Source organism: Octopus bimaculoides, chromosome Z (assembly GCF_046866305.1).
Source record: "Octopus bimaculoides isolate indiv1 chromosome Z, ASM4686630v1, whole genome shotgun sequence".
NCBI lineage: Eukaryota > Metazoa > Mollusca > Cephalopoda > Octopoda > Octopodidae > Octopus > Octopus bimaculoides.
Window position 1 is genome coordinate 33,810,387 of NC_142944.1, and position 23,883 is coordinate 33,834,269.

Here is a 23,883-nt window from a genome sequence, read left to right on the forward strand (position 1 = left end):
AGACAAATGTGACCTCCATAACAGACTAAGAAGAAAGTCATTGACAAAGTTGTAAGTAGCAATGAAAGAGATTTGACAGAAAAAACCCCAAATAACTTACTGTTTAACCAAATTAAACAATCAATCAATTAGCTGGATTTTTAACCAACTGACTATTAATAAAGGAGTGGAGTTGAACTAGTGTGAATGTATTAATAGTATTGGCATAATGACTCACTCTAGATTCAACAAAATTTGTTTCAACACACAAGTTCCCATAAAGAATCTTGCAAACCAGATACAAAAACAAAATATATATACATACACACATACATGTATGCATACATACATACATACATACATACATACATACATACATACATACATACATACATACATACATACTACCTGTGACTTTTTACAGGATCTCTGAGATTGGAGAAAGGGAAGGAGGGATGGAAGAAGGTTTCTTCCAATCAAGCATGAATGCACCTAACAGAATGGATTCCACTAAAGGTATGAAGTTGTAGTGTTAAACTATGCAATAGATTAACCCTACCAAGTAGACTGGTTACAGGTACTGCCTTCTCTCCTGACTAAACTATTGAGTTTGCCACATAAATTTGTTTTTTCTTTTTCTACTTGGTACTCCATTGCCTTATATCTTAAAAAGAGGCACAGGAGTGGCTGTGTGGTAAGTAGCTAGCTTACCAACCACATGATTCTGGGTTCAGTCCCACTGCGTGGCATCTTGGGCAAGTGTCTTCTACTATAGCCTTGGGCTGATCAAAACCTTGTGAGTGGATTTGGCAGACGGAAACTGAAAGAAGCCCGTCGTATATATGCATATATATATATATATATATGTGTGTGTTTGTGTTTGTGTGTCTGTGTTTGTCCCCCTAGCATTGCTTGACCACCGATGCTGGTGTGTTTATGTCCACATCACTTAGCGGTTCGGCAAAAGAGGCCGATAGAATAAGTACTAGGCTTACAAAGAATAAGTCCCAGGGTCGATTTGCTCAACTAAAGGTGGTGCTCCAGCATGGCTGCAGTCAAATGACTGAAACAAGTAAAAGAGTAAAAGAGGTAAAATTTATTCTAGGAACCACTGATATCATCTGTAAAATAGAGACCCATCGGAAAAATAAGCCCCACAGGGTGGTGTGGCTACTTCAGTAAGTGTTGCTGACCATTCCCCATACGATGCCATTGCGGTCATCACTGCGGAGTGCGGCTGAGCACTGCACTTGTTCCGGGTTATGTGGTTCACCGCCCCTCTCCCTCCATTTTCTGCTGCTTTGTCCACCCCCATTCTTTTCCCCATCTTGTCTTTTCCCTCTTGTTTTCATTTTTTTTAAAGTGTATATTAGTAAAGTCATCTCATCAAAAAAAAAAAAAAAAATTTCAAAGATGATAAACAAAAGTTGTAGTGGAAGAATAGAGCTTAAAAAAAACAAACAAACAAGCAAAAAAAAAAAAAAGAGACAACTCAATAAAAACACCACAATAAAAATATTTTTTGTGTTAATTCAAAAAACATTGGAAAAGATTAAAATAAATGGAAAGAGAAAAAAAAAAATGAATGAATTTTATGTGACAACCCGATAAAAAACGTAAACTTAAAAACATGAAGATTTTGATACTTTTTTTTCTTTCTTTCAACAATCTTCATCTATTGTTAGAGAAGTCATTTGACTTGGAACTATGTCACCCCCACTGGTATTTTACTACTTAAATGTTTTATTCAGCACACCCACACTTCTGAAAGGCAAAGTCAAACTCTGAATGTACACAGTGTGTTGATGTCAATTTCAGCTAAGTAAAATTATTGTTGTTGTTGTTGTTGTTGTTGTTGTTGTTGTTACTTCTGGTTTCTTTGTCCACATACCCTGGGTATATTAATATCTCTTGTATTAACTTCATAACTGTGAAAAAGAAAATCCCCCCAAAAAGAAGAAAGAAAGAAAGAAATAACATAATATCATCTCCTGTATCTTCTCTGTAATTTTTATTGTTGCTACATTAATGTATTTTTAGCATCATTGCTAATACCCATGTTCTGGTGGTTGTTTTGGTTTGTTTTTTTTTTGCATTTTTTTATGTGTGAGTACAAGTGTGTGTTTGTGAGTGTGAGTGCAGGTGTGTGTGTGAGTGTATGTGTGTTGTGTAGTGTAGTGTAGTGTGTTTTGTGTGTGATGTTTGCATGCAACTGTACACATGGTTATACTTGTAGGTGTAAGCATGCATGTATGTGTATCTATCTGTGTGTGTGTGTGTGTGTGTTGTATGTGTGTGAGTTTATGAGTGTATGTAGCATACATGTTTATAGGTTTGCATGAGTACAATTGTGTGTATGATGTGCATGGTGCATGTATGTGTTGTGTATGTGTTTGTGTGATGATTGTGTTGTTTGTGATTTTATGGTATGATTTTGCATGTGATTGTGCATGTGCATATATGTGTGTGTGTGTGTGTGTAGGTTAGACTATGTATGACTGCATTTCATTATATTTGCCTGTGTATGTATGCATTATGTGTGTACAGGGGAGGTATATGTGTGTGTGAGTGTATGTGCATGTGTGTGTGGGTGTGTATGAAGATTGTATTTATGTGTGTGTGTGTGTGTGTGTGTGTGTGTGTGTGTGTGTATTCTTGAGACATTAGCAGATACGATGTTAACAGGGTCACGGTAATAATTACATGTTACAATCTAAAATAGCTTCACTATGAATTATTTTGAATTCTTCAGAGAAAGAGAGAGAGAGAAAGAGAGGGAGATGGAGAGAGAGAAAGAGAGGGAGATGGAGAGAGGGAAAATATATATATACATACATACATATATATATATATATATATATATATATATATATATATATATATATATATATATATATATATATATATATATATATATATTTATATATAATGACAAAATGAAAGAGAGAGAGCGCTGATAATAGTGAAGACAATATGTGTGAGTGGGGAGAAGGGAAGTGAGGTCATGCTTACAGGAAGTTAGGGGTCAAGTGAAAAAATGTCAGAGCTAAGTTAGATAACTCTACAACATATTATTGCCTAACTAATAAACTGAAAGAAATGTTGCGCTGTTCCCACTTTAGTAACAAAAACACTGACATTAAAAATTCTATTTCCTAATCCCTCTTCCTGGACATTAACACAATCTGAACTTGAAACAGGCAATTATCCAGTCTAGGTTAGTCACAAGTTTTTATTTTTATTTTTTTCATGCTATTTACTATATGAATATTCAGAACTAGTGACATCAATAGCAACAGCAGCAGCAGCAGCAGCAGAAGCAGCAGCAGCAGCAGCAGAAGCAGCAGCAGCAGCAGTAGTAGCAGCAGTAGCAGCAGTAGTAGCAGCAGCAACATCAATGCCAGAAATGAGGGAGACCACGCTATTTGATTAGCTAAAAAACACAGCCAAAATTTCTCAGACAACTGATCATTTTAACAAAAGTAGGAAAAAAAAAGTCAAGGATACTCTAGAAAAATATAGGCCTTAGATATACAGAAAGACATGATAGTCATGACGCTTAGAAGATCTTTAATAACATTGAGTTACATGGCTTTTGTCCTCAGGTAGCAACTGATATTTTCTATTTGCTTACACCTAGAAACTATGAAAAGCGGCCAATATTTCCTTCAAATTTTGTTTTTGCTACATTAATTCAAACCCTAAAGAATCCCTCTCAACACATGGCTATGATGCTCTCGCACTACTCCTGCTCATGATCAGAAATGTACATATTGTCAGCCACTAAATGAACTGCTCAAGTGGTTTAGGTTGAGCAAATCTGTGGTATTGTGCAGAATATTTGTTATAATATTTCTGCTTCAGTAACTTAGCACTGAACTTGTCTGAAATGTAATAGAAAATAGATCAGTTTCAAAACAGTGATGTCCAGGTTACAAAAGCAAAGTTTGAAGGGAATAGTAGTCATTTCCTTTAATTTCTAGATAGAGGCAGATGGGAAATAACACTTACTAACCGATCATTTGCTAGCTTCCTTGCAAATGGCATTGGCCACAGGTGGCAGCCTGATCTGTTAAACATATCACAATCTACAGGAAGCAGAAGAGAAGTTGCTCAAATTCTTATCCCCTGGGAACAGGAGCAAAGCACAATGGCCAGGTAGTAAATTATGATGGAGATGATGTAGGTATTTTTCACCTTTGCTTAAATTGAGCCTGAAACTAGCCACTTTCAGAATGTCTATTAAGTAGTGGTGGTCACATCAGGACCCCATCGATGTCAGGTTTATGTCCTATTCCTCCTGTGATACATTTCATGAGATGGAGATTGTCCCTGAAGGAATCTATCAGTGATTGCCTTTGTTTGTGCTTCCTTGACTTATTCCCTATGACAGATACCAAACATTTTGCTTACCACCAAACTCTTAAATTCTGCATGGGCTAAAAATTTTCTTTAACATTTTCCTTGTCGGTGCCCTTTCTCAGCATTATTACCACAACTTGGCTCATAGAACTGAGAAATTACCCCATTCTGCTGTCAGCTGTGGTAGACATCTGCCAACAGGTCATTGAACAAGCCTGACATATAACAGTAAAGGTCATAGAGGAGATCATTCAAATTAAGTGAGTTGTTCCTCATGCAGTCACTCACCAACTTCTGTGTTTCAACAACTGTTATTGGCCTTTCACAGCTCCTCGTGTCTTATGTTGAGAGTGGTAATAGGCCGTGGAGGTAAGCACTAAAGTCCACAACCATCTCTGACTTAATACTCACCCTAAACAATCAAGCTAAATTCTATAGGGTAGACATGCACACATCTGTTTGAAATTGCATAGTACATGGCTAAATTGTAACTTCATTGCCTCATTGTACCACTACCATTCATTCCCATCAAACAATATTCATTATCTTCTTGTTTTAGCACAAAAGCTTTAAAGCTGACAATGCAGCCTTCATGTTTCATCTTGAAGAAATTGTTGATAACCTTTCTCACTGCTGGCACATCAGCCATGATATCTGTTTACTTCTTCTAGTTTGCTTATTAACTTTCCTTCAATTTTATTTCTCTCTTTACTAAAATAAAATTCCATTGATCCAGATCTATTGATCTACTTCAAGGTGCTCCACCTTTAGCATTTAACCCTTTTGTTACTGTATTTATTTTGAGATGCTCTGTATTTCTTTCAATTACTTTAAATATAACAAAGAATTTAGTAGAATAACTTACTTATCATTCAGCTAGTGTTAGGAACATAAATTGTGATTAAGGTTTGGTGGAAGATTTTAATTCAAAACTTATGAAAACTAGACATTTGTACTACAGAGCCAGAGCTAGTTTCAGCCAGGTTGGTAATGAAAGGGTTAAAGTGGCCATGTCCAACTCAAATATTCTACCTGTTTTAATGTTCAAACCAACCAAATCCAGTCTTTCACACCTACCCTACAATGTTATTCTTAAAACAATCACATCATTGAAATGTCAGAGATATGAGGTAATACAAGATTAATTCAAAACAATGTGAATAAATAAGCATTACTTTTCACAAAGTAATCTGAATGCTGAAGGGTTAAAGGAGGTGCTACAGCACTAAAACTGAGGAACTGGTTTTAAATTATAAATAGTTAGTATCCTAAGACAGAGAAGTCTGTTCAAAAAATATATTGTGGACTCCACCTAATTCTGGTACAATTAGTAATTGAGCTGTAACTTGTTCTTGGAGGTGTGGAGTGGGAGTGAAAATGATGCATGTCCCAGAAGCTCAAAGCTGATCCGGTGGGGAACAGCTGTTTTGTTGTGATTGGGAATAAGAAAGTGTAATGATGGTTGCTTGTGATAGGGACCCTATGCTGAAGGTGCCCCATAAACACTACTACTCCCATCACCCTCCCAGTAATAGTAGGCAGAGAATGTAGATGGACAGATGAACGGATGAATTGATGGATAGATGGATGGATGGGTATGTGAATGGATGGGTGGATATGGATGAGTGGGTGGATATGGATGGGTGGATATGGATGAGTGGATGGATTGATGGGTGGATGGATGGGTGGATGCATGGATGAGTGGATGCATGGATGGGTGAATGCATGGATGGGTGAATGGATGGATGGAGTGTTCCAATACTTTGGCAGAAGACTGAATTCCTTGGACAAGGATTTCTAGATATTTTTGTGTAACATACCTGTTTGAGCAGCACTTACTCTGTGTGTGTGTGTGTGTGTGTGTGTGTGTGTGTGTGTGTGTGTGTGTGTGTGTGTGTGTGGCTGTTCGGACAACAGCAGCTGAAATAGTAACCACAACAATAACAACAGCATTAATGACAACAACCACATAACAGCAGCAGTAGCAGCCACAACAACAAGGATAACTCTATAACAACAATAACAATCACAAAACAATAGCAACAGTAACTGCAATAGTAATAAAAACTACATTGGCAACAACAACAACAACAACAACATCAATCACAACAACCACTGCAGTAACAAAAACCACATTAACCCTAGCGACGTCATTATCAACATTAAGAACATCTTCATCATCAACAATGACAAGATATGTTGCTGTTGGCACTCCGTCGCTTACGACGTCGAGGGTTCCAGTTGACCCGATCAACGGAACAGCCTGCTCGTGAAATTAACGTGCAAGTGGCTGAGCACTCCACAGTCACGTGTACCCTTAACATAGTTCTCGGGGATATTCAGCGTGACACAGTGTGACAAGGCTGACCCTTTCAATTACAGGCACAACAGAAACAGGAAGTAAGAGTGAGAGAAGGTTGTGGTGGAAGAGTACAGCAGGGTTCGCCACCATCCCCTGTTGGAGCCTCGTGGAGCTTTAGGTGTTTTCGCTCAATAAACACTCACAACGCCCGGTCTGGGAATCGAAACCGTGATCCTATGACTGCGAGTCCGCTGCCCTAACCACTAGGCCATTGCGCCTCCTAATGACAAGGTATAACAACAATAAAAACAACAACATTCATAACAACAAAAATCACATTAACCAGAACAGTGTCAACAACAACAGCAACAACAGCAAGATAACAATAACAAAAACCACATTAACCAGAACAGTGTCAACAACAACAACAACAACAGCAAGATAACAATAACAAAAACCACATTAACCACAAAAACAGCAGCAGCAGCAACATCGTCATCATCATCATCATAAGTAGCAACAACAACAACAACCACCTGTCTACCAATAAATGATGACAAAAGCAACAGAATAACAACAAGCAACAAGCAACAACAATACCAACAACAACAGTAAAAACAACAACGGCAGCAGCAGCAGCAAAAGTAGCAAAACAATCACAGCAGTGACAAAAACCATCTTTTAGCAAAACAACTGCAACAGCGACAACAACAACTTATATAGCTTATTACGGTTTTCAAAGAACTGCTTCCATATTGCATCAAATATTAACCATTAATCAGTTTTATGATGTTCAAGGACATTTCATCTGACTGACTAGAAGAATGGAAAGATGAAGAATTCTTTTTTTTTTTTCTAATCTAAGCAATATTTCTATTTAAAAAAATGTCCATTAAATGTACAACTTCACATTTATTCCATGAAATGGACCGACCAATTATTAAAAATTTTTTTTTTAGAGGCCTTTTCAGATGGGTTAGTTTTGTTTGTCCTTCAAGTTCTTATTTAACTGTTTGGAGGTGGAGCGTTATTTGGAGTTTCAGTGCCAAGAAGACAGAACCCTTTTCACAAGCCCTACAGAGGGCATGCACCAATTTTTCAAAAAAAAAAAAAAGATTATAAAAAATAATTACTTTACATGTATAAAACTATATATATTCTTGTAGAAAGTTGAATGAACTAATACAATCTTCTTTGTCATTTGACTTCTCAGCCAATAGAATGGCTCCGTCGTCTCCTAAAGGTTAACATAGTTCTCATTAAGAAATTAGAGTACTGAAATCATATTCCAAAGAATATAGTTGCAAAATCTAAAACTGGATCATCATCATCATGCTCCTCCTCCTCCTCCTCATCATCATCATTATTGTTCAGTTATGGTAACAGACAACCACAATCCTCCCCACTCATGTGGCCATGCTGTAGCACCTCTTCCAGGACTTTGAGGTGGCCAAGATCAAAAACTCTGAAGGAGAGAGAGAGAGAGAGAGAGTGAGTGTGTGTTCAGCTTAGGGCTGGGTTCAATCTATCCCCAAATGACAGAGTTCATGACTGCAACACCTTTCCTGGATCTGCAAATCCAGGAAAGGTGTGAATTCTCATATCAAGCAATGTAGTAAAACATCAAAGCTAAAGATATCGTACAGCTGTGTCTTGCTGGATCCTTGTTCATCAAAGTGATGGGATAGTTCAGTATTGGATTGCTACAACTTTTGTCAGGTACTTTTCTTGATTGACCTCATAAGGGATAGATGACAAGGCTAAACCTGAACATAAAGGTACATAACTCATACAGAACCATACACCACATGTGGCAAGCTGGCAAAGTCATTGTTGTTGTTGTTATTGGCACTCCGTCGCTTACAACGTCGAGGGTTCCAGTTGATCCAATCAATGGAACAGCCTGCTCGTGAAATTAACGTGCAAGTGGCTGAGCACTCCACAGACACGTGTACCCTTAACGTAGTTCTCGGGGATATTCAGCGTGACACAGTGTGACAAGGCTGACCCTTTGAATTACAGGCACAACAGAAACAGGAAGTAAGAGTGAGAGAAAGTTGTGATGAAAGAGTACAGCAGGGTTCACCACCATCCCCTGCCAGAGCCTCGTGGAGCTTTTTAGGTGTTTTCGCTCAATAAACACTCACAACGCCCGGTCTGGGAATTGAAACCGCGAATCCGCTGCCCTAACCACTGGGCCATTGCGCCTCCACTGGCAAAGTCATTAGAGCACTGAATATAGCATGGCGCTGTATCCAGTACATGTCGTCTTTCTGGCACTCTAACTTTGAATCTGACAACTCCACTCCGTTTTTTTCTCCACCTTCACTAATACCTTCAACCTCTCCTGTTCCATACCATATTCCTTTATCCTCTTCTCTTACTTACCATTCCTTCCTCCTTCTACCTAGGATCTTCACCGACTCTCTCTTCTATTCTCCTTCAATTATAGAGGTCACTTTAGACTTTTCCCTCCTTGCAAGTTTTTATGGCACCAACATTAGTGTTGGTGCTGTGAAATGAAGAAAAAGGAAAAGGAAGACGTCTGTACACACTGTACAAAATGGTTGGTGTTTGGAAGTGGAATCCAGCTGTAGAAACCATGCCAAGGTGAAGTATGGTTGGGTGACTGATAAGTCCTCTGACCCGTCAAAAACCTGGCAAATTATCCAACCCATGTCAGCATGGAAACCAAATGTTATATGATAAATGATGATGATGATGATGATGATGATGATGATAACAACGACGGAATTGGTGATGATGGAATTGGTGATGACAGAATCGGTGATGATGGAATTGGTGGTGATGGAGGTGGTGACAATGTTGGTGTTGGTAGTGGTGATGGTGACGATGATGATGATGATGATTATAATGATAATGATGATGGTGATGATGGTGATGATGATGATGATGATGATGATGATGATGATGATAGCAATGATAGAACTAGTGATGACAGGAGTAGTAGTAATGGTGGTGGTGATAGTGATGGTGGTGGTGTTTGTAGTGGTAATGGTAGTGGTGGTGATGATGATGGTGCTGATGTTGATGGTGGTGGTAATTATGATGCTGACCTTTGCTTTTCAGTTTTCTGGAATCAATAACATAAAGTATTAAATCCCAAGGATCATGGATTGGTAGACAAGATGTCTTGCAGTAGCCATTGCAAATTTTTGCATTCTCAGTTCATATTTCATCTTTGAAATTCTAAACCCATGATTCAAATAACCGTTGTAGCCATCCATTACTGATTATGGTCCTTTGGGATTTGAGTCCCTTAGATGGGATTTGAACTCAGAATGCAAAGAGTGAGAACAGATGCTTGCAAGGGATCTAATCCAATGCTCTAACAGTTCCGACAATCTCCTGCACTCAACTAGTTATTTCATTTTGCTTCAAGGAAAGTCATTTCATCTGATGCTCAAATGCCCCAACCAATTTACTGCCAATACTTGATGCTCTCTGTAGAATTGTTACCATCTTTATGTTTGTCCATCTTTATATTGTGAGTTCAAATTCCACCAAGATTGACTTTGCCTTTCATCCTTTCAGGGTTGATAAAATGAGTACCAGTTCAGTACTGGGGTTAATATAGTCAAACTTACCTCTCCTCCAAAATTGCTGACCTCATACCAAAAATTTGAAATCAATGTTTGATGCTTGGTAAGGAAGTGAGCTGGCAGAATCATGCTGGAGAAAAATGCTTAGTAGCATTTCATCTGTTATGTTCTGAGCACAAAGTCCATAGAGGTCAACTTTGTCTTTAATCATTTCACAGTCAATAAAATAAGTACCAGTTGAGCACTAGGGTTGAATGTCAGGCCTTGTACCTACAGTAGAAAAAATTATTATTATTATTATTATTATTATTATTATTTTATTATCATTTTCTGATTGAATTGCATTTTATTTCATCTTCTGATCAGGTCTCAGCCAGAAACCTAAAGCATATATATATATATTAATTTCTTTATTGCTCACAAGGGGCTAAACATAGAGGGGACAAATAAGGACAGACAAAGGGATTAATTCGATTAGATCTACCCCAGTGCATAACTGGTACTTATTTAATCGACCCCAAAAGGATGAAAGGCAAAGTTGACCTCGATGGAATTTGAACTCAGAACATTGCGGCAGACGAAATGTCGCTAAGATTGAGCTGGCAGAATCGTTAGCACACCAGACGAAATGTCGCTAAGCATTTCGTCTGGTGTGCTAACGATTCTGCCAGCTCACCGCCTGAAGCAAAAATATATTAGATGGAGAGATACTTCTTGAGAACGTGGACAGTTGATGTCAACACATTTTTTTGAGTTTCATAGATTGTTGGTTTCCTAGGGATCTGGTCAAAAAATTTGTCAGTACCTTTCTTGATCATTCCCAGGGCACCTACAACAACAAGGATGGTTTTGGTTTTTAATTGCCATGTCTTAGCTATCTCAATCTCAGGGTCCTTATATTTCGACAGTTTTTCAAATTCTTTTGCTGAGATGTTTCTATCAATAGGCTTTCTCATATCAATTAACAGGCATGTTTTTTGTTTTAGGTCTTTGATGACGATATCTGGTCTGTTAGCATTTATTTGTCTATCTGTATGTATTCAATAATCCCATAGGATGGTAACATTCTCTCCCTGGTTCTGGGTGGTGACTGGCTCTGGATGGTGTTCATGCAAGTTCGTAGGGTGCAGAATACAATAGTGGTGCAAGCATTGGCAAACTTGATCATGCCTGGTTTCATATTCTGTAGGGGCAAGGAGTCAGCAACCAGCAACAATGTGGTCAATACTCTCAAGTTTGTCATTGCAGTGTCTACCTCATTGTGTGATATTAGCTTGATAGTTCCCAGTGAGGAGACTATGATCTTGTGCTGCTAAGATGAATCCTTCTGTTTTGGCTTTCAAATCAACACACTACAGCCACTAATAGGGTCTTATATCTACATCAGCTTCCCCAGCTTGTTTGGGGTATTGTCCACGCGATGGTTTTTTCTCTCCACAGTCTTGATATTTCCTTCAAGTTTTTCTGTTTGGCTTTTGTTTTACACTTTTTTGCTGCCTTAGTGGGTGGTATGTCCTCATCATCATAATCAGGTAGGTTAAGCTCTCATCTGTATTTATATGCCACCTTCGAGATTGAGTGCAGTTTCTTAATCTGTTCATGTTGCCTTACCAGCTGTACATATGTACATACATACATAAATACATGCATAATGCATACATACATACATACATACTTACACATGCATGTAAGTATGTATGTATATATGTATGTATGTACATACTTATGTATGCATATATATGTATGTATGAATGTGTGTCTGTGTGTATGCGCACATGCTTATACATATATGCACACACATTCACACACATATATATGCATACATAATCATATGCATACATTCATACATACATACACATGTATACACATACACATACATACACATATATACACGCATACATACACATAAGCACATATACATACATGCATATACACACACATACACACAGGCATACATACACGCACATACATACATATACACACACATATGCATACATGCATGCATACATACATACATACACATACATACACATACATACATGTATACATACACATAAGCACATATACATACATATACACACACATACACACATGCATACATACACACACATACATACACATACACACTCATATGCATACATACATACATACATACAATCATACATACCTTTTGTCTATGTATGATTATTCTGATTATTAACTCTTTTGCAAACCACAGATGCCTGGCTCCACTGTATAGCAACACCACCACCACAATCACTACCACCACCACCACCACCACCACCACCACCGCCACCGACACCGCCGCCACCACTGCTGCTGCTGCTGCTGCTGCTGCTGGCGTTGCTTTAAATGGAAACCCAGCCAAAAAAAAAAAAGGAAGTGATAGCCCACATATAAAACGTTAAAAGAAATAATAATAAATGAAAAAAAAAAAAAAGACCCTGATTGCTGCCACCTGTTTAGGTCTTGAATGGTTTTTGAAGAAAAATATGAGCAGGCGGAAGTTTTAGAAATGTCACTTCACTGTCTTCCTCCTTCATGAATGAGAGTTTAGTTGATCAAAGTTATTAAATCTCATAAAAATGTAATAAATATTTCTGCAGAAAAGGAAGTAAGAGTCTATTGTATGTCTGCTGGTTTTAGTCACAGTATTTACAAAATCCATTCTTTACAACCTTAGATTAATTCTTTTTTTCCTACAGATTATGATTTGTCCATTTTTTTTTTGTCTTGTTTTTTTTTTTTAAGTTTTTATTTTTTTTATATCCTCCCACTCACCCTCCCACTTCCTCTCATTTGCTTTGTTGTGGGTGATGGTTCGAGTCATGTCTGTGTAAAAAAAAAAAGGCTGATACTATAAGATTCATCATCATCATCAACATCATTGAGATGGAACCACAAGAGCCGGCCAAACAGAAGCCTGCACCAGACTTCTGTATTAAGGTATAAATGTTGCTGAATTTGTGTGTGTGTGTGTGTGTGTGTGTGTGCACGTGCGTACATGAGTGTGCATGTGAATGTGTGTATGAGTGTCTATATGCATTTGTGTATGTATGTGTATATGAGCTTTGGTTGGTGTGTGTGACAGATATAGTTTTTACCATTCCTCTTGAACATTTGCACATCAATGGCTGGCAGAACACAAGCACAGATATGCACACACATACACACACACACACACACACACACACACACACATGCACACACACACACATGCACAGATACAAAATCCACTGGATTTAGTGAATATTGAAGGTACAGGAAACACAAGCTGTCAGTGGTTGGCATTGGGAAGGGCATTCAGCCATAAAAAGAATGCCAAAGCAGGCAATAGAGCTTGGTGCAAACCTTAAACATGGCAGCTCCTGTCAAGCCATCCAATCCATGCTGGCATGGAAAGCAGATGATAAATGATGATGATGATGACGATAATGATGATGAGCAGTGAAATCTTGCATGAACTTCAACTTTTCTTATTAATAACTACATTGTTTCCTTCGAGGTAGACTTACATCTGACAGTTCAAAGAAGACTTCGAAAGTAACTAGTAGAGGACTTCTCTTGAAAATAACACAAAATTTGGCATCATGTTGTTATCAAAGTATCTGCAGAAAAAGCTGACATGGTAGTTACATTAGGGGTGGTTGATGTTAGGAAGGGCATCCAGCTGTAGAAACTCTGCCAAATCAGATTGGAGCCTGGTGTAGCCATCTGGTTCACCAGTTCTCAGTCAAATCGTCCAACCCATGCTAGCATGGAAAGCGGACGTTAAACGATGATGATGATGATGATGATGATGATGATGATGATGATGATGATGATGATGATGATGATGATGATGATGATGATGATGATGATGATGATGATGATGATGAATAACATCGAAAAATACCTTATGAATGAGAAATTTCCCCAAGACACCTGATGAAGGCTGGAAGGTATATCAGCTGAAATGTTGTGTTAACAACAAACAAGATGAGGATAAATATCCGTCTAATGTAAATAATGTAAATAATGTACATAATTCCTCATCTCCTAAATATAGAACTGTATTAAGGTTTCTTTTATCGAGAGCCAGAAAATCCAAACCCCATCCTCACACCATCATAATAACAGCTACAAACTTCCTACAAACCTCAGAGGAGACCTACAACAGATTGGTAGAATCCATGACTGGTTTCCTAATGTATATCATTTGTATGCCAGTGTTGGTATTTCTTTCTGTTGACTGAAGTGGAACCTGTGATTACTCAATATTTACACATTGTTTTAATTTCCTTACAATGTCTTTTATGTGTGTTGTGAATGTCAAGGAAGAGTTGCAGGTAACACTGAGTATTATTGTTTTCTGTATGTGTATGGCATTTAAAAAAATCTTTTTATTTGTTTCAGTTACTAGACTACAACCATGCTGAGGCACCGTCTTGAATTCTTAGGGTTGAATGAATCGACCTTCCCACCACTACCACCACCACCACCACCACCATCAGTACTTCTTTCTTTTTTTATAAGAAGAGGTACTTATTCTATTGGTCACTTTTTGCCAAACCACTAAGTTACTGGGACACAAACACTTCAACAATTGTTGTCAAGTGGTGATGGGAGGAAAAGACACACACACACACACACACACACACACACACACACACACACACACACACATGGTGGGCTTCTTTCAGTTTCCGTCTACCAAATCCACTCAGAGGGCTTTGGTTTCTCCAAGGTTATAGTAGAAGTCACTTTCCCAAGATTCCACACACTAGGACTGAATTCAGAACCATGTGGTTGGGAAGCAAGCTTCTTACCACAGCTATGGCTATGCCTAAAAACAATTATCTGTCAGAAGTGGGATGTTTACATTATTGAATGTGGGATGTTTCATTGTTGAATATTGGGGCATACATAATAATATACTACAATGATGTCTCCCTGATTGTATAGAAATTGGAACACCAATGTAGATGACAAAAGGAAGAATGGTGTTAATATAGAAATATAAAGAAAACAGAAAGGAAGTCAATAATTATAGGCCTCTATGTTTAACTATTATTGCTCTGGAAATTGCTAACTGGTCTCTGGGCAGATGAATTATGTCGCCTTTCTGAAAGAGAAACTTACTTTAAGAGTGAAGGGTATGGAGAAAGAAATCAATGCGAACTATTTTCTGCTTTTTATCTTTCATTTTGCTTCACTCATTTGACTGCAGCCATGCTGGGGCACCACCTTTCAAGGGTTTTAGTCAAACTTATCAACCCCAATACTCATTATTTTTTTTAAAGCCTGGTACTTATTCTATCAAGTGCTGGTAGGAAACAAATACATATACAAAGGCACACACACACTCACGCACACACACACTCACACACATTCATATCATCATCATCATCATCATCATCGTTTAACGTCCGCCTTCCATGCTGGCATGGGTTGGACGATTTGACTGAGGACTGGTGAAACCGGATGGCAACACCAGGCTCCAATCTAATTTAGCAGAGTTTCTACAGCTGGATGCCCTTCCTAATGCCAACCACTCAGAGAGTGTAGTGGGTGCTTTTACGTGTCACCCGCACAAAAACGGCCACGCTCGAAATGGTGTCTTTTATGTGCCACCCGCACAAGAGCCAGTCCAGGGGCACCGGCAACGATCTCGCTCGAAAAACCTCATGTGTCGCCCGCACATGAGCCAGTCCAGGGGCACTGGCAACGATCCCGCTCGAAAGATTTCATGTGTCTCCCATACATGGGCCAGTCCGGAGGCACTGGCAAACGATCCCGCTCGAAAAAAAAAAAAATATATATATATATATATATATATATATATATATATATAAATATATATGTATATATATATGTATATATATATATATATATGTATATATATATATATATATATATATATATATATGTATATATATATATATATATATATATATATGTATATATATATGATGGGCTTCTTTCAGTTTCCATCAACCAAATCCATTTGTGAGGCTTTGGTTGACCCGATGTTATAGTAGAAGACTCTTATCCAAGGTGCCACACAGTGGGACTGAACTGAGAACCATATAGTTGGGAAGCAAACTTCTTACCCCACAACCACACCTGCGCTTATATATTATTGGTTTATTCTATATTGATGCCAGGATATTAAAAGAGGCATAAATAAGGAAGAACTGACCTTTGTGTAGGCTCCCTTTAGAATGTCTTCATTGGTTACATGGTCTTGCCAGTATGTTCTCAGGATGTTCTTTCCTAGAGTTTAAAAAGGCCCTTGAGTCAAGTAAGATTTTCAGGTTCCTTGCTCTCTCAGCCAAGCAATGTTTACATACTTCGCTCCTGTTGAGATATGGCTCCAGCTGTTCGAGGAGCCTCCATTTAATTATGTATGGCATGCCTTCCTCTTTTAAACACCATGCATAACTGGGTGTGGATGTGATGTTGCACCTCTCCAGCATCCTGTATATATGTATATGTATATGCATGTATATGCATATACATACATATGTATGTACATACATACATACATTTATATATATGTATATATATATATATATATATATATATATATATATATATAATACAAAGAATATGTATGCATGTATACACACATATATGTACATACTTACATCTACATGTGTATATAGATGCATATCAGGGTACAGGATGTTAGAAAAATGAACTACAGACAACGGAATGAACACATAGGAAAACAGATAGCCACTTGGAATTAATCCTATGTCAGCTGCCTCTATTCTAACTAGACGTTTCGATATATATATATATATATATATATATATATATATATATATATTTGCACGAAGCATAATGATGCTTAATGAGCATCTACCTGCTAGAAATAAGAGCCTGATTTTGGCGCAAAACAAAACCAGTTGCAGTCAGAGACTAACGTAAACAGTCATGAATTTGAACTCATAGTCCACACTGACGAGACTCAAGGTTGAATAACCAAAAGCCGAAACCTGGTTTGTGGATATCCCTAATTGCATAATATTTTTATTTGTGCTGTTAAATGTTTTAATTCTTTCTGTTTTCCTCGCATACTGTTTTTCTCTGTTATATTGGTGCGCAACGGTGGATTATTTAAGACTTGGCTCTTATTTCTAGCAGGTAAATGCTCATTAAGCATCATTACGCTTCGTGCAAATTTATATTTCATAGCTCCTTAAAGCTATCATAACTGCGTTCCACCCATGCTACTACTGGTGATATCATCAAATTTTGAATTTATCCACAGATGATATGAACAGTAGTGACATCTAACTTCAAATCTCAGTGTTTGAATATTTCATATATATATAATATATATGTATGTATGTATATATATGAATGTATATGCTTATACATACATACATACATACATACATATATACATACATATATATATATATAGTTTCCATCTATCAAATTCACTCACATAGCTTTGGCTGACCTGAGGCTATATTAGAAGACATTTGTCAAAGGTGCTGCATGTTGAGACTGAACCAAAGACTACGTGGTTGGGAAACAAGTTTCTTAACCATACAATCACATCTGTGCCTATTGTATTGTATGAACTCAAAGAGTAGGAGTGAGAGAGAAAAAAACATGAGTGTGAAGGAAAGAAAAAAGGAGAAAGATAGATAGATAGATTGATAGAGAGAGAGAGAGAGAGAGAGGGAGAGAAAGAGAGAGAGAGAGAGAGAGAGAGAGAGTATTGAGTTAGTTTCAAATGAATGATGTGATAAATCCATAATAATGTTGAGTTTATAGTATACAGACAAGGAGATAACAGTAAACCAAACTTGAAGCACTATGTCACCATGTCTCTATTGCAAGCATTAGATAGCATACTTACTCATTCACAATGGTTGCGTAATTAATGCCATTCCCATCAGAAATTAGAATAATTTCATCATTCTCAAATAAATTCTCATGACAAAAATAACTAAATAAAAATTGTATTCTTGCAATGTCATTATTTCTAATTAGCTAATCAGTAAGTTATTTTCACACACACATACAAAAGTAATATATGTTTCAGGTCATTCTGTGATCCTGGTTGTTATGCATTGCATGCTAACAATTCTTCACTGAAGAGGTCTAATGAGGTAGAAATGTATCTGGAGTTATCTCTGTTGCTACCAAAGACCAGACTCTCACTTTGTCTCACCTGCATATCTGTCTCCATTTAATTTCCATTCAATTAGAATTTCAGAGTTCTGTCCCCTTGCTTCTTTGAGAGGAGTTTTCACGAATGCTATTTAAAGCTTTTTTTTTCCATATCATTAACCCCTTTATTACTGTATTTCTTTGTAATACAATGCCTTTCTTTCAATTAACTTTGAAAATAATGAAGAATTTAGGGGAAAAATTTCGCTGTTTTAAGTATGTTTGTATGTATGTAAGTTATTACTCAGTTTTATTTCAAGATTTCTTGCCAATAGAGAAAGAGCTGGTGTCTAACCTTAATCCGAGATTCCTTCATTGGAATTTCAACAATATCAACAGAATATTTTAGTATGTATATGTGTATATGTACAGTATTTAGAGTCAGTGCATGTTCAGATTTGTATGTTTTGTTTTATGTATGTATTTTCATGTGTACAGTTTCATGTCTAGACATATGCATATATGCTAAAATGATAAATTTCTGAAAAGTTTTACAAATTTTAACAGTTCCACTGATGACTTGGATCTGTAGTCATCAAATCAGCTTTCTCCTTTCTGGTTTTGAGAAGCCTAATTTCTCAAGATTGGTGCTTAGGCAAAGTGTACCATATCCCAGTACTCTAATAATCACAAGTATAAATCTGAACTTGTAATCTATGTAGAGTAACTGTAGATTTCTCAATAGTTCAGCATACATACATAAATATATATATATGTGATTCTCAGTGTGTTAAAAAGCTGCAAAGAATAGAGGAAATGGAGAGAATTTTATGAAAATGCAAGATCAATCATTTAAAATTTATATTCTCTAATTTTAAATAAAATTTAAATATTAAAAATAATGAATAATAAAAAACTGAAATTATAAAAAGTGTTTAATTGCATTAATTTTACCCGAGGCTATAACTGTATTTATGGCTACATAACAGTAGTCAAAGCACTCGGAAACACTCATGATTTTGGATACCAGCCAGGGCAGGCATGAACTGGTCTGGCTGAAGACCCCTCAGCTGTGGACATTTCAGCATGACCCAGAGACAAGTCAACATTGTGTGGAATGGATGTATAAAAATAGCAGTTGATTGAACCTGGTGGAAGAAACTTGCTGCTCAATACACTGAGTAGTTACAATAGCGTTAACCAGAAGAGGTTACGATAGCGTTTATGATGACTTGGGTTACTATGACTACCTGAGCTTATAACTGTAATTATCAATAGTTATGACTATTTGGAGTTATTACAACTGTCATTACAACTGCATGAACTTGTTTCAGTAGTTATGACTATCTGCAATATAACAATATTTATTGAAAATTTAGATAATTTAATAATTACATATATAACAGATATACATATAGGCGCAGGAGTGGCTGTGTGGTAAGTAGCTTGCTTACCAACCACATGGTTCTGGGTTCAGTCCCACTGCGTGGCACCTTGGGCAAGTGTCTTCAACTATAGCCTCGGGCCAACCAAAGCCTTGTGAGTGGATTTGGTAGACGGAAACTGAAAGAAGCCCGTCGTATATATGTATATATATATATATATATATATATATATATATATATGTATGTGTGTGTATATGTTTGTGTGTCTGTATTTGTCCCCCCCCCCAGCTTCGCTTGACGACCGATGCTGGTGTGTTTATGTCCCCGTAACTTGGCGGTTCGGCAAAAAGAGACCGATAGAATAAGTACTAGGATTACAAAGAATAAGTCCTGGGGTCGAGTTGCTCGACTAAAGGCTGTACCCCAGCATGGCCGCAGTCAAATGACTGAAACAAGTAAAAGAGTAAAAGAGTATATATAATACATACATAATACAAAACCACATTGAAATATATATCCAAATCTGACTCTCTCTTGGCTCATGGTTGTGTTTTCTTTGGTTTGGGATTTGGATTTTCAAGTTGCTTTTGTATTATATATGTACCATATGGTGGACTTACCCACCAAAGACGATGTATGAGTGTTCAACTTTTGCTGAACAACCTGTACAAATGATTTGTTTATAGTGATCAAATGTTCTGCATATTAGCTCACTCCCTCCATCAAATCGACGTTGTCTGAACAGGTGCACTGTGTGCTATGTTTTAGGTGTCAAAGTGATCACAGAGCAATGCAAGAGGAAGTGTTTTGCTCAAGAACACAATGCACCACCTGGTTTAGGAATTGAAACCACGATCGATAGATCATGAGTGCAGCACTCTAACTACTAAGTCATGCACCTTCATAACAAATGCATCATATACATGTGTTATATGTGTAATTATTAAATTATCTGTAAATTTTCAATAAATAAAACAATAGATTGACATAAAAAATTTGCATGAGGGAAACAATATTTATGACTACTTAATTTTTAACAGTGTTTATGATTACTTGAGGTTGTGCAGTAACTATGATTGACCTATGTTATAATGGTAGGTGTGACTATATCAAGTTTTAGTGGTATTTGGTGGTAGTTATGTGGCATTTAATCGTAGTTATGACTATTTGAAATTATAATGGTAATTATAACTTCATGAGATTATAACAGCTTTTAAAATTACCTGAAGTTATTACAGTATCTATGACTACCTGAAGTTTTAATGGTAGTTATAACTAACTAAGGTTACAATGGTAGTTATAACTACTTGAGATTGTATTATTAGTTATGATTACCTGAGTTTTTAATAGTACTTATGTTTGCATATTGTAATAACAATAATTATGACTACTTGAGGTTATAACTGTTGTTATAACTACCTGAAATTATTATAACATTTATGACTATATGAGTTTATAACAGCATTTATGACCACATGAAATTATAACAGTAGGTCATAACAATATTTATGACAACATTAATTTATAACAATTTATGACTACTTGAGGTTATAACAATATTTATGAGAACATTAATTTATAACAATTTATGACTACTTGAGGTTATAACGATATTTATGACTACATTAAGTTTTAACTGTAGTTATGGCAAAATCAGTTGCTATGAATATCTGATATTATAAAAATATCTATGACAACATGAAGTTATAACTAGTTATGACTATCTGACATTATAGCAATATTCTCTTTTCAAACTTATATTTCTAATTGTTGTAAGTTGAGTAACTTTAATAGAAACTATTTATTGACTCATTACTAATTATTTCCAGCATAATTAATTCTATTTTTTACTCAGCAAGAATATTGGGGAATATTGAACTTCAGGTTCAGGCAAGATGATCCAGTGACTGCCACTGGCAAGTAATAGCTATCTAATTAGAAAATGTTCATTACTCTAATTAACTCCACCTACCTAATTGAAAATCAGATAGATACCACTAGGAACAAATTTTCTGCATATTAACCAATTGTCTATTATAAATTCCAGCTAATTACAGATACCAGTTCTAATGATTTATTCTAAAATTTACCAAACTATGAAGTTATCATTCATACCAGAATAAGCTGCATCGTAAATTAGATTAAAGATTACTAATGTAGTCAAGATGTACTCTACTATAATAGATATGTCATAATGTTTCTAACTAGTCACAATATAATATGCACTAAATATCACATGCCTTCACTCACATGATAAATCCTATAATATATATAACCAGACTTCTGGTAGACAATTTATTAGCAGAGTCATTATAGTGTCAGACAGGATGCTTTATGGATTCTATTCTCAGTCTCTCCATGCTTCCAGTTTGATTCCGAGTGAGGCCAATTTTGATTTCCATCATTTTGGGGTTGATAAGGAAAGCACAACTTCAGTACAGGCATTGATTCTTTACTCCCATTGTGTGTGTGTGTATGTCTCTCTCTCTCTCTCTCTCTCCCTGTTATCTCTCTTGCTCTCTGTCTCTTTCCCTCTCTATCTCATCCTCTATCTCTCATTCTGGATGAAACCAGTGTTCAGACCCAGAGAAGAATGGGCACTGCCATGTTTAAAATGACCAAGACTCACCCTAATAACAACAGCCAAAAAACTCCATTGAGAAATGAGGACCCAAGAAAGGAGGAACCCAGACTTCCACACTATGCACCATGTAACAAATCATGTAACATGTTGTGTAACACACCACATAACACATGAAGTAACACTGTATCCTGCATACTGTAACACTGTATCCTGCATGACATATTCCCCTGTTAGTGCCCACCTTACTTGTTTGATATTTTGACTTTACAGACATTATTCTCAGACCTCTATAGCTCTTTCAAAATTTAACCTTTATCCAACCATCACTATTTCTACTACTTGTATGATCATCTGTATATCTTTCTAACTAAAGCAACACATCATTTTAACAAATGACCAATTAAAATATCACAATCGCTGCTCTGAATTGAAGAACAGTATAACTCATTAAGGTTACCAACAGTCCACTCCCAGTTGTAAATATCGAAACCCTGAAGCTTGCCCATTTGACCAGACATGCATGATAAACCCTGTCATAGATGAAACAGAAGTAACAACAATGCTTCAAGATAACCTAAATGAAAAGAGGAATTACATCAGGTTATGCAAAGGCAATTTCAAAAGATGTTATGCAAATCACCTATCTTCTTTCTGGCACATTGACAAAAGTAATGTGACGAAGTTGGCTAGCCACATATGGAATTGAAGAACAACTCCACACCACATACAATCAAGTGGAGAGTTGTAGAGAAATCCAAGCTATATGTTAATGGATCTAAGAAATGCAGCTCATGCATAGCAGAAAGATCATATATTCTTCTTGGATTCAAGAATTCCACTACACTGCTTCATTCCAGATCTGAAATTTTTAGCAGTTTCAAAAGAAACTCGAACAAGTTTCTTTTGTCAAACTGGAAGACACCACCTACTCTGGATTGAGTTGCTGTCTAATAGACTTTGACATATTCACTGTTATATTGTTCTACACCAGCCACATTAATTGTGATTTTTGCAATCAGGGAGGATGGGGATCTTGTTTTTTTTTTTTTTGCTTTTGTTTCTTTCTTCTTATTCCATTTCTTGCATCAAACTCCTTCATGTTTTCCCTCTTGTTTTTTCTTATTTTCTCACTGTCCAGCATCCTGATTTTTAAAATATACCTAATGTATAAATTGAGCCTGAAAGATTGTCTGGAGATACATGGTGTGTTTTAGAAATCTGCCTATATAAAGTATCGTAAAGGCATGAAACCCTTAGTAGCTCTTTCAGCTGTGTATTAAATTCATATTCATCCCTCACTGGATAAAATACTTTTTTTTGTTGATTCTACCTCTATGGGATCTATAAATTATATATATATAAAACCTGAAAGTTTGCTTTTAGATGCATGGTGTATTTTATAAATATGCATGTTCAAGTATCATAAAAGCATGAAACTATTAGTAGCTCTTTTGGTTGATATTCATCTCTCAATGGATGGAATATTTTTTCCATTGATTCTACTATCTTCACTACTGTCTCTCCCACCCTCTCTTCTATAATATGAGTATCCATGTCACCCCTATGCAGAAAGAAACCTGTTCTAGTCCCTTCTCT

At 36.6% G+C, this 23,883-nt stretch overlaps 1 long non-coding RNA gene across 1 annotated transcript in view; it reads left to right on the plus strand.

The window, feature by feature from the left end:
- Positions 1-3,069: 3,069 nt before the first annotated feature.
- The window catches only part of LOC149132207 (uncharacterized), a 37,069-nt gene continuing 16,255 nt past the window's right edge, over positions 3,070-23,883 (plus strand). The window contains exon 1 of the long non-coding RNA XR_016244786.1: positions 3,070-3,196. This is a non-coding gene — a long non-coding RNA (uncharacterized LOC149132207). The remainder of the gene's footprint in view (positions 3,197-23,883) is intronic.